The sequence below is a fragment of the Phyllostomus discolor genome, chromosome 2 (assembly GCF_004126475.2).
Source record: "Phyllostomus discolor isolate MPI-MPIP mPhyDis1 chromosome 2, mPhyDis1.pri.v3, whole genome shotgun sequence".
Taxonomy (NCBI): domain Eukaryota; kingdom Metazoa; phylum Chordata; class Mammalia; order Chiroptera; family Phyllostomidae; genus Phyllostomus; species Phyllostomus discolor.
Genome location: NC_040904.2, coordinates 21,831,338 through 21,846,324, shown reverse-complemented (window position 1 = coordinate 21,846,324; position 14,987 = coordinate 21,831,338).

Below are 14,987 nucleotides of genomic sequence, written 5' to 3'. Positions count from 1 at the left end.
AAAACATATTTGGAATGCCTACAATATATCAGCCTTCTTTGAAATGTTTCAAATGTATTAAATAACTTAATCTTCACAATAACCTCATGAGGTAGGAACTACCATTGTCTCCATTTTATAGAGGAAACTAAACACAGAGATTAAGGACCAATGTAATCCAGCTCCAATCTGATCATAACTATACCACTATTGTTATACTATTTGTGATTCCATTATTCATTTGCATTCATATTTTTTGCAAGCCAACCCTAAGAACTCCAATGTCAGACTGGCTCTTTATCTCCTATGACGTTTCAGTCATGAACAGATGGCTCGACTAACTAACTGGTGGCCATTCTCTGAGTTAACAGCAGAAAGAAGAGAAGCATGGGTCATCCAATTAGGAAGAGAACCACAAAGCCTTAGAAAGGAAGGGTTCCTGAAAGGAAAGTCAACTCAGCAGTCCTGTTCGTCGGCTAATATTGGTTTAGCTCCCAGTTGGTATCAGGCCCAGGGCTCGGTGCAGTGGTAACGAAAGTGAACCTGATCCTGACCATGGTCCTGCTAATAGTCATCAGGGAGCACAAGCCCTCGATGGCATCTAATGCCTTGCCATTGCTCAGTTAATGACCTTTCGACTAGCACCTTCAGTGTTGCTCAGCATGGAACCCAACTTGCAGGATTCCGGAGAAAGCAAGCAGTGTGAAAACTCAGTCCGGGCAGCTCAGTACAAGTGTGGGAATTGTGACAGTAAAAGGGAAGAGAAAAATAGGGCAGTCGCTGGAGGGAGAGGAAGAAAGCAATCTTATGTCAAGACTGGGACACTTGGCTGGAAGTCAGGAAGCTGGGTTTCATTCAGTTTGGGCCTGCCTCGTTCTCACTGTGGGAATGAGGGCAAACTGCTTAATCGGTAAGACCACAGTTTCTTCAACTGCAAAATGAAGTTGTCCCACCTCCTCAGCACAGGCTGAGAAGTCCTCAGACAGATTAGAATAATCTGATGCGGCTGGTCCATTGGTTGGAGAGACACAGGACACAGAAGTGGGGTAAAGATGGAGAGATAATTCTTAAGCAACTTCCCCCCTATCTGGAACAGCAAATAATTACAATAAAATTCGGTTCTAACTCTAGGGTTAAAAAAAAAAAAGAATGTAATTAGAAAGAGTAAGAATTTGTTGAAAATGGCTCAGAGTACTCTCCTTGACAGGATCTAAGGAGATGAGAAGACATGCTCAGGAGAGGAAGGGCTTCTTTCTTGCTCCCAGTCCTTGCAGGCAACATCCCATCTGCTGATCTACAGGAGAGGCACGACTGATTGACATTGGATACGTTGAACCTCCAGGGACACCGTATTTTTACAGGAAGTTCTTTGTTCAACTAGAGTGAGTACAATCCCAGGTAAACCGCGAGGCCAGTGTGGAGAGTGGCTCCTAGAACTGGTCAAGCCCAGGAGCTACCGTTCACGATTGTTCTTTGCACTGTAGGGATGAGTTAAAACAATCAAGCGGCCACCTTTTTTCTGATAGGTTCTAGTCTGATGTAAGAATTGGGGTCGTACAAAAGTAAAAGCATCTCCCACTCATGTCTCCAGTTTCCTGCTTGGCCCTGTAGAGGCATCCATTGTTAACAGTGTGTTGCATTTTACAGATTTTCAGATTTATGGTGAGTGTAAACAACATATATATCCCTACATATACTAGACACACACACACCCCTATTCTAGCACTCTGTGACAGTCTTCTGCACCTGATGACTTATGTTGGATATCATTCCGTATCAATATTCATAGAACTACCTGGGGTTGTTAATAGCTTTATAGCATTAGGTAAAATCAAATGGAACTGCCTTTTTGGAAGTCAAAAGTAGTCAAATACGAACAAGTTCATACACTTTTACCTAATATTACATAATTTATGAGCCAATTACCTGTTAATAGACATTAATTTTTTTTTGCAAAATCTGAGCACTAATAAGAAGAGGGGAATTCCTCTCTCAATTTCCATAATTCTTTGCTTTGTTCCCATTCGTTCATGCCTGGGAAAGGTAAGGTAGCAAAAAGAGAACATGTTATTGAACAAAGATGCAGGTATGGTTTAATTCTGTTATGTGGAATTTAAAGTCTGCTCTTAATACAATCTTAATGGTGAAGTCATGCATGCACACACTTTAAAGGGAACTCTGTTTCTTTGGGGAGACATTGGATTGGGGGGGGCCATCATCACCATCACCACTATCCTTTCATGGTTATTTTCTAGCGTCTATTCACTTCTCTTCTGTTATTTACTGGATCCTGCTCTTTCTCTGGATTATGAGGACACAACTCGCTTCATAAAATTTAAGTAATGTGAACACAGATGTATCTGAATACGCCCCTCTGTTCCCTTTGTCTGCAGAACTGGTGGTTGATTGCAAAAGAACTAGAGATAAAATATTCTGTTGTGTGCACTCCATTTTCCAGCTAAAACTGTATTGAGAACCATGTAGGTATACTTACAACTAGCCAATACTTTCAAGTTTTCTCCTGCCTGGATTGGTTTGGAAGAAGTCCAATCTTACCTATCTCAGAAATTCAGCAGGGAAAAATAGCTGAAATAAATTAGGCCTGTGATTACTTAATCCTGTGTTTACCTAGACATTCTGGCACTTGGCTCAAAAGACAAAGCTTTTCAGAAATGTTATTTAACCTCAGTTTTACCATAGATTTTAAACAGAAAGAAAAAAATGGTAACAGAGTAAATCTTTATAAATCATACACGTTTGGGCTCCTTACCAAGCAACTCTCACCAAGCAGTACTAGGAGAATTTTAAAAATGCTTTCCAGCGTTGAGAGCTGCCACCTAGCAACCACTTTGAAATGTCTCCTGCGCTGGCCCAGGACTACTCCCAATGACCAGTTTTGAGCTTGGTGGGGGTGGGGGGTGGGGGGGGGGTGCTTTGCTGTGCTTGGGCCACGGTCATTAAAGGGAAGATTAGAACTTTGTTTTTAGGGCAAACACGTGCAGATTTGAAGGATTGTTTCATTTAACTGCTCGACTGGTTTTGGAATAAAGTTGGCAGATTAAATACAGATTAAAGATTGCGTCAGCTGTACTATGCTCATAAATTATTCATTATCTGAAATTCAAATTTAACAGGGCATCCTGTGTTTTTATTTGCAAAATCTGGCAACCCGATTTTAGGGAGACTTTTGAAGTGCAGAGCTGAGGAATATTTACAAAATATGTACCACATATTTTGTATATTAACTTGATCCTTCCAAGGCTGTTGATTTCATGGATCTAAAATACCTTTCCCAGAGTACTGGCTAGTGAGCCTAGGAGTGAGCCAGAAGCATAGAAAACTAAAGATGTAGAGGTAGGAGCTAATGGCAGTGGGGAAGAAATCACCAGAAGTCTACACCCAGAAAAGCTAAATTGAGAGGAGGACAGGAGGAGGAAGGGGCTGAGCATGCAGGAGTGGGGTTGCCTGAGAATGTAATGATGCATGGAGAGGAGAGGGAATGCCTAGAAATCTGGGAGTAAGTGGAGTGGCATGACATCAGCAGTCGTTTTATTTTTAAAGGGAGAAGGAGGGGAAGTGAAGCCCTCTACATAAATGTGCGTTCTGAAGCTTGGGCTGAGGAGGAGGGGGGTGCAAGCTGCCTTCCGCTAGAGGGCATGGCCACTGGCTTGCACCTGCCAAACCGCTCAGGTCGCATGCTCCAGCAGAAGAGCCCGCCTGGGACTGCAGGGACTTTGTCAAGGCCCTGACTTCCAGCTTCCCCTGGCCCAGGTCTGAGCTTGGGAGAGGCTGTCACTTGTCTTTGATTCAGATCACAGCGCCTCGTCCCCACGCCAGAAACCTGCAGTCCCTTCTTGTTAACGTTGCCTAGCAGCACAAAATATTTAAAACATAGAACGCACATCATCCCTATGTGCTTGCACATGAATGAACATCTGAAAAACACACAAGAAGCCGCTAGCTGTGGCTACCTGGGGGGAAGAGGACCAGAGTGAGCTGGTCCCGAATAAGAGAGAAACGTGCTTCTTTGCATGTGCACCCCCTGGTTTATTTTGCTATGTGTGCATTACTGGCATGAACGTTTTCCAATTACGGCTGTGACAAGCTCAGTTCAGAATCTAACTCATGTTTAAACTGTTTACATCTTTAATTTAAGATGGCTCATTATGCTAAGGTGTTTTTAAATAAATTTCTTTCTATAGTTTTGCATAATCTGTATTTGTAAGAGAGATCTGACATTTTGGCTTGCTTTCTGGAAAGTTTACTGCTAAAATCAATGACAAATCAATAGTAACCTTTGACAAAAAGGTTTTACTGTGAGTTTTAGGCTCTGCTGATTTTAAATACAGATAGTGAGAGGCTCAAAATGTAAGTCTGATAGAAACTAAATAAGAATATATTTTATGTATATATTTTTTAATTAAAGCAATATCAAATCCCATCTTATAAAATCTGTGAAACCAGAAATCTTTGTCTCTTTTGTTCAGTAATAGATCTCCAGGATGTAAAACAGTTCTTAGCACATATTAGGTCCTCAATAAGCATTTGTTTGATAAAGGAATACATGATTATTATAGACATTCAGACATTACAGAAAATATGATACAGAATGTGTAATCTTCTTTAATGTTTTTCCTTCAATCACTTATTCTGGCCTCTTACAGTGAGAAAACAAATCATTTATTTTCTGAGAAGTAAAAGTTTCATTGTAAATATGTTTTTAATTCGTTAAATGATACCATGAAGAATGAAAAGACAAGCAACCAAATTTGAGAAAATGTTTGTGACACCTATAACTGGCAAAGGACTGGCATCTAAAATATGTAAAGAACCCATTCCAATCAGTGTGAAAAACAGGCAAAACACTTGAAGACACACTTCATATGAAAATCGCTCTCTCATTTAGTCCGGAGAGAAATGAAAATTAAAACCACACAGTCAACAAATGGGCAGAATGTTGACGCCTCGCCACACTGAAATGTTCATGAGGACCCTGAACAGCAGGAACTCTCCGATACTGTCTGTGAGTAGTACAATGGTTAATCCAGCGTAGACGACTCCTTGGCATTATTTTCTAAAGCTGAATACCCAGCAATTTCACTCCTGGGCATCAAATAGAAATTCATTAACATTGCAGCACTATTTGTAACGTGCTTAAATGAGAAACTAAACAATTACTTACCAACAGAAGAATGAATTTATAATCATGGTCTAGTCCCACTATGGAATTCTGCACAGCAACAAAAACAAACCAACCATGTCTTTGGACAAAAATGTGGGTGAATCTCACCAGCACCCAGTTGTGATGGGGTTTTGGCAAGGCTCCCTTAGGCAATCCGCAGATCATTTCAGTGGACAGACTCTTGTGGCCATTCGGAAATGTCCCAGCACTGGGATGGTTCACACCTAGACAGCCAGCTCAACCGTAGGGGAAGGTGTAGGGGGCTCGTGGGGAAAAATGCACATAGAGTCACAAAAAGCCTTTGTGGGTGAAGGGTAGACCGTGAAGCCAGGGAAACATTCAGACAGTGGCATGAAGTCCCTGACAGAGAGATGAGAGGGCACGTCTGGGGCTGAGGATACCAGAAGCTCTCTGGGGTCTGTGCGCTGAGACTCCTATACCTGGCTGTGGATCAAGGGAGCAAGTTCAGCTGCCGCAGAGCTTCTCAAGGAGGTGGGCAGAAAGGGGCTGCAAAAGCTTGTGGTCCCTCAGGTGAAGGGATCCAGGGAGGCATAGGCTCTGGGTGGTGTGTGCGGTTCATTGTCTCTGGCCTGGGGTTTGTAGTTGCTCTTGTTAACGACTGTTGCTGTTTGTGCCAGTGTCTGTGACCTGGAGATGGAGTTTTTAGTTGTGAAAAGACAATGAAATGGGAGCTCAGTCAAGCTAGGTGAGTCTCTGAGCAAGTCTCTAAATCTCCTTGAGTTTTCTTTCCTTAGTTTTAAGTGGGGCTGACAAACTAGACTTGACAATCACTCAGATTCAGGGTGAGCATGGAATTAGAAAGTGCTTGTGGAAAACACCGTGCAAATTCTATAGAAAACAAAGGCAAGTATTTTGTTATTGATTCACAGGGGCAGGACTTTCAAAGTCAGGTGCAAGTCTGACTCATTTGAGACGCATTTTCAAAGTACTCCAAGTCAGATCCTGCATAGGCCACCCTTGTCCTCTGGTCTTCAGAAGATTTTCATTCCTTGGTCTGCAACAGGGGCCATGAATTTGCTTTTGGAACATATCCAGGTGATTCTGATACATGTGGCCCTCAGGTCGCACTTTGAGAAAATGTTAATTTCACATAAAGATATTCTTTGTTAAAAGGAATCCTTGGTATTTCCATATAAATAAAGGGGATATTAATATTGTGTATCAAGTTAGGGATGCAAAAGGAGTTCTCTGGGAAGACTGGAAAGCTTTCTTGAGGACATGATAAATAGAATTTAAACAAGCAAAAAGAGGAGATTTTCCTAGCCAAAGTTCTAACATGTATATGTGTGCATGTACATATACATATATTTTTTTCATGAACTAATTGTTTATATCCTTTGTGCATTTCTATATTGAGTGGCTGGTCCTTTTCTTATCTGAGCTCCTTGCATATGTGGAAAAATAGTACTTTGTTGATTATATGTTCTGCAAATATTTTTCCAGTTTATTGCCTTTTGACTATGTTTATGTGTTCATTGCTATCTGGATCTAAATAAAATGTTTCAGTATTTTCTTTTACATCATACTTAGAGAGGCCTATCCCATTTTACAATTATTAAAAAGTTACCCACGTTTTCTTTCAGGATGCTTACGGCCAGAGGCATGATTTACAGCAGGTGCTTTGGCACTAGTGACAGGGACCTCTATACATGTTTCCTTCCCTCCTTTCCTCGCACGGTGCATAAATCCCTGAACCCATTGTTCTATTAACTCTTAGTCTTACCACCTCATCAAGCATCATTTTCTGTACTTTACTATGAGAACTAGAGAGTCTGAAAACCAGTGGATTTTTTTCCCTCTCTCTATCCTTTGAAACAGTTTAAGTAGCACAAAATCTGCTTTTTGAAAGCTGGAGAAGTTACCAGAGGAACTGTCTGAACCAGGCTTTTGGGACGGTAGTTCTTCTTTAAGGGTTATTCATCTCTTTGGATTTTATAGTTTTTCTTGAGTGTTTTTGTTTTTACATTTTACTAGATTCATGTAATTTTTCTCTTAACTGCCTTAATCTCCTCTGTTTCTAAGGTCAGGTATATTTTCTCTCCCACTTTTAATACTCTGCATTTGTGCATTATTTATTTAACATGTCTATACAAGCTTGTGTATTTTAGTATGGCATTGCTTTCCAAATGCTTCTCAATTTCTTTTTCAATTCTACTGACTTTCTCTCTTCTAATTTATCAAATTCTCTTTTATGTTTAGTACTATCTTTTGTTTGTTTATTTTTTTGTTTTGTTTGTTTGTTTTGTTCTTTCTCTGACTTCTTAAATTGAATGGTGCCAGCCTGCACCCAGTCAGGTGAGATATACCACTTCGGATACATTCAGATATTTTTTTCTGTACAATTTGGATTCTTCCTATTTTGATATACTGGGTTCTATTCCATGGTTTTCTGTTCTAATGGTTATAACCTACCAAACACAACTCGCTGATAGTATAGTGCCTGGTACTTAGTAGATGCTCACTAAATGGCTGTTACATTCTTGCTGGTATTATCATCATTATCAGTAGCAGTGGCGGCAGGAGCAGCACGGAGACTGTGAGAGGAGGTGGTTAAAGGCAGTGTCCTTCAAAAACTGTCAGGAAGTATCAGACTCAACTTACTTGGATTTTACCACATGCTTTAGGGTATGGAAGTAATCTATAAACATATGGTAAATTGCCACAATTACTATTAATGTAGCAGATCTAAGAAAGCAGGTAGGTTTAGTCTATACTTCATAGTAAACTCAATTATCAACACTGTCAATAAAGATAGAAATTTGGTCTTGGAAGTTAGCCAATACTAAAAGAGAAACAGTAAAAGTAAGTCAAAAGACTGGATTGGCTGACAAACTTCAGAGGTATTGTGACTTCCAGTTATAGGTGACTGAAAATCAAAACTAAGCTAAAAGAAAAAAAGAATTATTGGCTTGCATACAGAGAGATTCAGTAGTAGATCTACTTTGGCTTCAGGCACTGTTGGATCCAGGTGCTCAACAGAGTCCCCTGAAAATTGTTTATTTCTGTCTTTCAGTTACATTTTACTATAGTGACTTCACCCTCAGCCAGTATTCCTTTAATGGTGGCCTCTGACAACTGAAGCTTCACAACTTGAAGAAAGAGAAAGTCTCTCCAGCCAAGTTCCAGTAAATGCCGGTGTCCGGGGGCCAGCTTCCTTGGGCTCACATTGTGTTCCATCTTGGTTCTAACTGCTCCAGCCAGGGTGGCAAGTTGCTATGTCTGGCCAGAATTCCCAGAATCCTATGGGCTAAATGAGAAATAGGCGGGTTGCCAAAGGAAACCAGGGTACTGTCACCAGTAGTAGGGAGAAAAGACAAGGGTGTACAAAAAAAAATCAAGAAATGTCCATTAGAGTTAGTAATAATTCAGAGTCAGACAGGGGGTCAGAGGTCCATGTAGGCAGACAGCAGGCCCCAGAACCCCATGAAAGAGGGTGGGCATAAGGAACTAAAATCCAGGCATGAACCACAGGTACGTGTTTGAGCAGCAATGACAAAAGAATTCTGAAGTCCACTAACCCTTACATGCCTTACCTGCCTGGTGTGAGCAGAGACCTTCTCAGGAGCATCTTCCTGAGACGAGGAGGAGCGAGGAGATCCAGAATGAGAGAGCTGCATTAAACTAGTAAGTATTTTCTCATTTAATTAAAAAATATTGGTCCTTAGGCAACCCTGGGGTGGGCGGTGGGGTCTCCACATACACACACCAGGAGATTGAAGTCACAGTCAGAAAGTGACACAGTCAGTATTTCAACACAGCTCTGTCTTACAAAAGCCCGGGCTCATTGCCTCTGCCAGAAATTTTCTTCCCGTCTTTTTCTGACTGCTGAATCCCCAACCACACTTAAGACTGTGAAGATTTACCATGCGTCTCTGGGCTCCCAGCACGCTTAATTCACACCAGCAGTGCAGGCCCTTGTAGCTCTTTATTATAATTAGTTGTTAATAAATCTGTCAATGTCTCTAAACTTTGCTGATCATGCACCCCTATCATCCAAAACACTGGGGACAGTCTCTTCTATATGTAATTTTTATTTATTTATACTTAATATGTTTCTACTGTAAGTATACTTATTATATATTTATAACACTAATATTGGTATTAATGCCAGCCCCTTGGGGGACATGGCTCTGTATCATCTTCATTTAGTGCGTGGCACAGAACCTGATATAGGCTATGGCAACAGAATAAAAAATTTTGAACATATGCTTTCACACAAGATGATATAATTATCATTATAGCTAGACACTTGCTGTATGTTATTCCAGAAAATGTAAGTCTGTATTAACTCTAAAAAGTAGGCTCTACTTTTCCCATTTTACCGGTGAGCAACCTGAAGTTAAAAGAAATTAAGAGTGATTCAAATAGGTGATAGGTGGTAAAACTCATATTCTTTTCTTAAAAATTATATCTTATTGATTATGCTATTACAATTGTCTTGAAGGGATTGGCAAGAAATAGTCAAAGCCATGAAAAGCAGGGACCTACAGCTAAGATTGCTCTACCCAGCAAGGATATCATTTGGAATGGACGGGCAGATAAAGAGCTTCCTAGACAAGAAAAAAACTGAAGGAGTTCATCATCACCATGCCATTGTTATATGAAATGTTAAAGGGACTTATTTAAGAAAAAGAAAATCAAATTTATGATCGATAAAATGGCAATAAATACATATTTATCAACAATTGGACCTAAAAATAAAACTAAGCAAATGAAGAAAAGAGACAAAATCATGGATACAGAGACTGTTTTGATGATTGCCAGATGCGAGGGGCGTGGGGGAATGGGTGAAGAGGTGAGGGGATTAGGAAGTACAGATAGTTACAGAATAGCCACGGGGATGTAAAGGACAGTATGAGAGATGGAGTAGCCAAAGAACTTGTACACGTGACTCATGGACATGAACAGTGGTGTGGGCACTGCCTGAGGGAATGGGGGGTCCTGGGTGGAGGGGGGCACAACTCATATGCTAAGCCATGTCTTCAGATCGCTCAATGATGTTATAGCTAAACTATGCCAAGATCTATTTGCAAACATAAAGTGACATTGCATAAGAATATTTTAAGTTGATGCTGGAGAATTTAGAGTATGTGGCTATTAAATCATTAGTAGTTAGATAATCTTGTGTCATTGACATTTTTCCTAGTTTTATGCCTTGTCCTTCTAGCTAGATAGTAATGTTCTTACATACCACATGATTTATTACCTTTTTCTATCTTTCCATACATTGTTCATGTGCTTAGCAAATATTTTTGGCTGGATTATTTTTTGAGAAGAACCAAAGAAAGGTGTGCCCGGGAGGGTGCAGATGTAGGGGGGGAGAGGTGCTGGGCAGGTGGAGGTGAGATACATAGCATTGACAATGGGCGTGCCCTCTACCCACTCTCCACTTACCACACCACAGGCTGCTGAGCCTGGTCCTAGCCATGGAGAAAACTGTTGTGCCCACTTGCTTGTTTAACGTGACAGGAGTATCCAATTGAAAAGAGAAACTTCTACATAAAATTAGGCACTAAAATTTCAAAGCTCCATTATTCAGTAGCAAGAATGGCATAGAAGCTATTACTATAAATGACTGAGAATGCCTTTTAAAAATGCTTTAATGTTAATTCCCAGTAAAAAAGTTGAAAGGTAAAATGAATGGACAGTTGACAAGAAACTGGTTAACTACAGTGTCGAATAGAGTTATGAAAAGCAAAGGAACATATTGTCTTATTTTAAATGCCACAACATAGTAGATATGAAAACCAGAGAAAAACTTGTATAATACTGTAATCCAGAAGTGAGAGAGTATTTTAATTTGTGAGAGTAATTTTTTTCTCTTGCCACTCAATCATCTGTATCAGGCAAGGCACCTCCTTGGAAATGAACTCATTCATTATTGTGTTTTAAAGACGAAGTGATGGCATTAACTCTTTTTTAGATATAAAATTGGAGAAGTTCCCTTGTACACACATGCCTTGGAACAATGCGGCTGTGCCCTCTAGTGATCTTGCTGTCCTGTCCCTTTATTAGGAAAGTTTCAAAAACAATGAAACAAATGGACTCTGGGTGACTTGTCTGTCTTTGGAACTAGCTTCCCGTGGGGGGTGATTGCTGCTCTGGAAAACAAATGCTACTCTAGAAACATATAGTGAATGTGAAACAAGAAGTTCTTTATTTTTGTAGTCTGGAGCTCCATTTCTTTTTCACTTATAAATTCCTTTATAAATGTGGGCCATTGGTGAAATTCCACACTGGTCAGTTACCAGGGAATTTCATGTAAGCATAAAGTATTCTTTATAGACCCAATGTTGCCAATAAGTTGCATCAGGTTGGGACAATCATTTTTTAAAGGGCTATTAACCTTCTTTAATACTTGTTGTGATATGTGGTATGGAAAGAATTCTGTCAGGGTGGAGAAATTTTCCATCAAATTTGATACTTGACTCAATTTCATTTACCAGAAATGAATATGTACGTGTGTCAACTTTGCTCAGTTGTAAATTCCTTGTGTGCAGGTCTCGTAATTCTAGAACTTGGTATTTTGCACTGTTTCTCAAAGTGCGCCTTGCATACAAAAAGTTTAAAACATTTTTTTGAAACGATCAAATTTACATAATAGCTGCAAATACTTTTTTTTCTGAACCACTTAAGAAGTTGCAGATATAATGTCAGTCTCTACTGGCATTTCAACGTGAATATTTCAACGTGTATTTCCTACAAATACATAACATTCTCCTACATAATTACAATGCCATTAAAATCGGTAAATTCACATTAATATATTAATAGACCAAAACCTCAGAACTCATTCAAGTTTTACCAATTGCCCCAATAATTTCTTTTATAGCAAAGGATCGTTTGTTGCACTGCATTTCTCTTTGGTCTCCTTCACTCGAGAATAGTTTTCAGTCTTATTTTATTTTCATGATCTTGATAACTTCAAAAGATTACCAGCAAGTTATCTTGTAGAATATTCCTCCATTTGGGCTTGTCCTATAATTTGGTTTAGGTTATGCATTATTAATGGCAGTATCACAGAAGTGATGCTTTGTTCTTCTAATTATATTCTATCAGGTGATACATGATTTCAACTGATCACCTTATTGATGATTTTCACTCTCATCACTTGATTAAAGTAGTATCTGTCAAGTTTCTCTGCTGTAAAGTTACTCTTTTCTCTTGCAATTTACAAGTGTTTTGTCGGGAGTTCTTTTAGACTCTAAATATTCTGTGTTTCATAAAAATCTTAATTGATTCATTTACTTATATCTTTTTATATTTACAATTTTGATATTTTCAATTGAATTACTTCTATTCAGTGATCTGTTAACATCACAATTTATTTTGTTCAAAGTTCCCCCAGTATGGCCAGTAGGAGTCCCTGGAAATTGACCTCTATGTTCTTCTGACGTGTTTCTATTATGTTTGTGGTTTTTGCAGGGGTTAGTTTGGTGCTGATCACCTTATACTCTTCCAGACCCAGCCCTGGACTCAGTCGTTTAGAGAGTCCCTGGATTCTTTTAGGAGAGAACAGCATTTAGAAACCCAAGTGTGGACATTAGACACTCATTGCCCTCTCAGAAAACAGCTAAGAAGTAGATGTATGTACATGCATGCACACTTTTACATTGATATTTATTTCTATCTCTATATTCATTCAAAACCATGCGTTCATCTTGATACATCCAACTCTGGCCCCTCACAGAGTTCATTCTAGTTGTCTTTTCTCTTTTTTTGTAATTCACTCCCCGAGAGTCAGAAACTTGGCCCTTGTTTTCTTGAGTATACTTGATCAATTTACCTAAATGTTACCCAGGCACAAGGCACATTTTCCCTGACACTGCACGCAGGTGGACGCTCCTCATCCAGCAGCCCTTATGCGTGTTTGCTCTCCTTGCCCCACTCCGCCACTCCACGCAGGGCTGCCCCCATGAGTGGACAGCCTCTTTACACAGGTGGCACTCTGACTTCCCATGAGAGCTGCCCCCTCACGTGCAGGCCCTGGTCCCTTTGCTCAGACCCTCACATCCTCTTCCAAGCTCTTCCTAGGGGATGCCCTCCTCGCACCACTGGAGCTCCTATACCCTGTGGTTCGTAAGAGGAACAGTAATGGCCCCAAGATCTATAGGACCGAAGTTTCAGGAAAGAAAAGAAAGGGAAAAAGGGCTTTTCTCTCTTTTTTTCTTTACATGTGTATGAATGAATGAATGAATGGATGAATGAATGGTGTATCTGTTTCCTAGGAATGTTGTAGCAAATTGCCACAAACTGGCTGGTGTAAAGCAAGAGAAATGTGAGCCCCATCACATTTCTGGGGGCTAAAAGTCTGAAATCAGGATGTCAGCAAGGACGTGCTCTTTCTGAAGGCTCTAGGGGGAGGGTCCCTCCTTGCCTCTTCTTGGCTCATGATCATTGCCTTTCAGTTGCAAAGCTCCAGGCTCTGTTTCCATCATCACATGGTATTCGTTCTGTGTGTCTGTGTCTTTCTTCTCTTCTTACAATCCAGTCACAGTGGAGTAAAGGCCAGCTCTACTTACCAACTTACTAATTGTGTCTAGTTAACCAATGAATGAACAAATGAAGAATGAATGAATGAAGAGTAGTTAGGAACAAAAATCTGGTGATTTGGCCACTTTTAAGAAAAGTCTCCTCTATCTGACTTGTAGTCAGTTGCTTAGGTTCCATAGGGCTCTGTCTTGAGATCTTTTCTTCATCTTTAATTTTCTCAACCATTTGCATGATTTCATGTGACATCTCTATAACAAGTTCCAGTGCCATACCAACCTAAACCTCTCCCCTAAGCTTCAGATTTTATATCACATGCTACATATGTATCTCTGTTAGCCAGCAGACTGGGGCTCATCCATTTGATGCTTTGGTGAATGACCCAACAATTCATGCTGAAAGGGGCAGGCCTTTATTTACAACATTCAACCTTGCCAGGGGGCGGGGGGGGGGGGGGGGGCGGGAGTGGGGCTCAGAGCACCTCAGCTTGGCGCCCTCCTTTCACACGAAACCCAGCACTTCCCATGCTCCCCACTATGCTAAAAGCCAGAAGTACTGAAAAGTAGAACTTCCTCATGTCTATCTTAAGCCAGCTGTGCAAACAACTCTCCAGTGCCCCTGGAAGTTACCAAAGTCACCATCCTCATGCACCAGCTCTTTCCTTCAGGATCTGGGGTACGCTACGGTCAGCCTCCATTTATTGAATAGTCCAGGAAAGCATGTGCCGTGTTACGCTGAATCATGGCAGGAAAGGCACAGACCTTAAAAGGCCAGGTAAAATCCAGGTGCAGCAGATCATGATCTTGCAACGAAGTGCTTTGCGGCTCCAGAGTCAGCTGGAGCAGGCACGATCACAGCAGCAGCATCTCCTTTCTCATCAGTCCAGGCTGCATGGCCGCCTTCCTCACTATAAACCACAGAGCTGCTTGCTTGCTTCTCCCTTCTCACTGCTCTTTAAAATCACGCAGCAAAAATCCCTTACTACAGATGGCATGTCTCTTTCCTCACTACTACTCTCCACGTGAGCAAGGGCCCGCTCCTTCTCAAGCCGCATGGTCAGGAGAGTGGATGGCTGCCATGACTGAGTTGAAATCCTTACCCGGAGCTTCCTCTGTAACTCCATTTCTGACTCCTCCCACAGCTGGCTACATCTGCCAGTCCTCTGGCATATTCTGCCTTTCCCAACAGCTGCCATTGTTAGTCCAAGCAGGCATGGCCCTGTGATGAGGAAGAACCGCCTGCAAGCCTTCCTATGCAGTCACAGCGATTGGGGAACTGCCTCCCATCTGCATCTCCAGTCACAGTCACACCATCT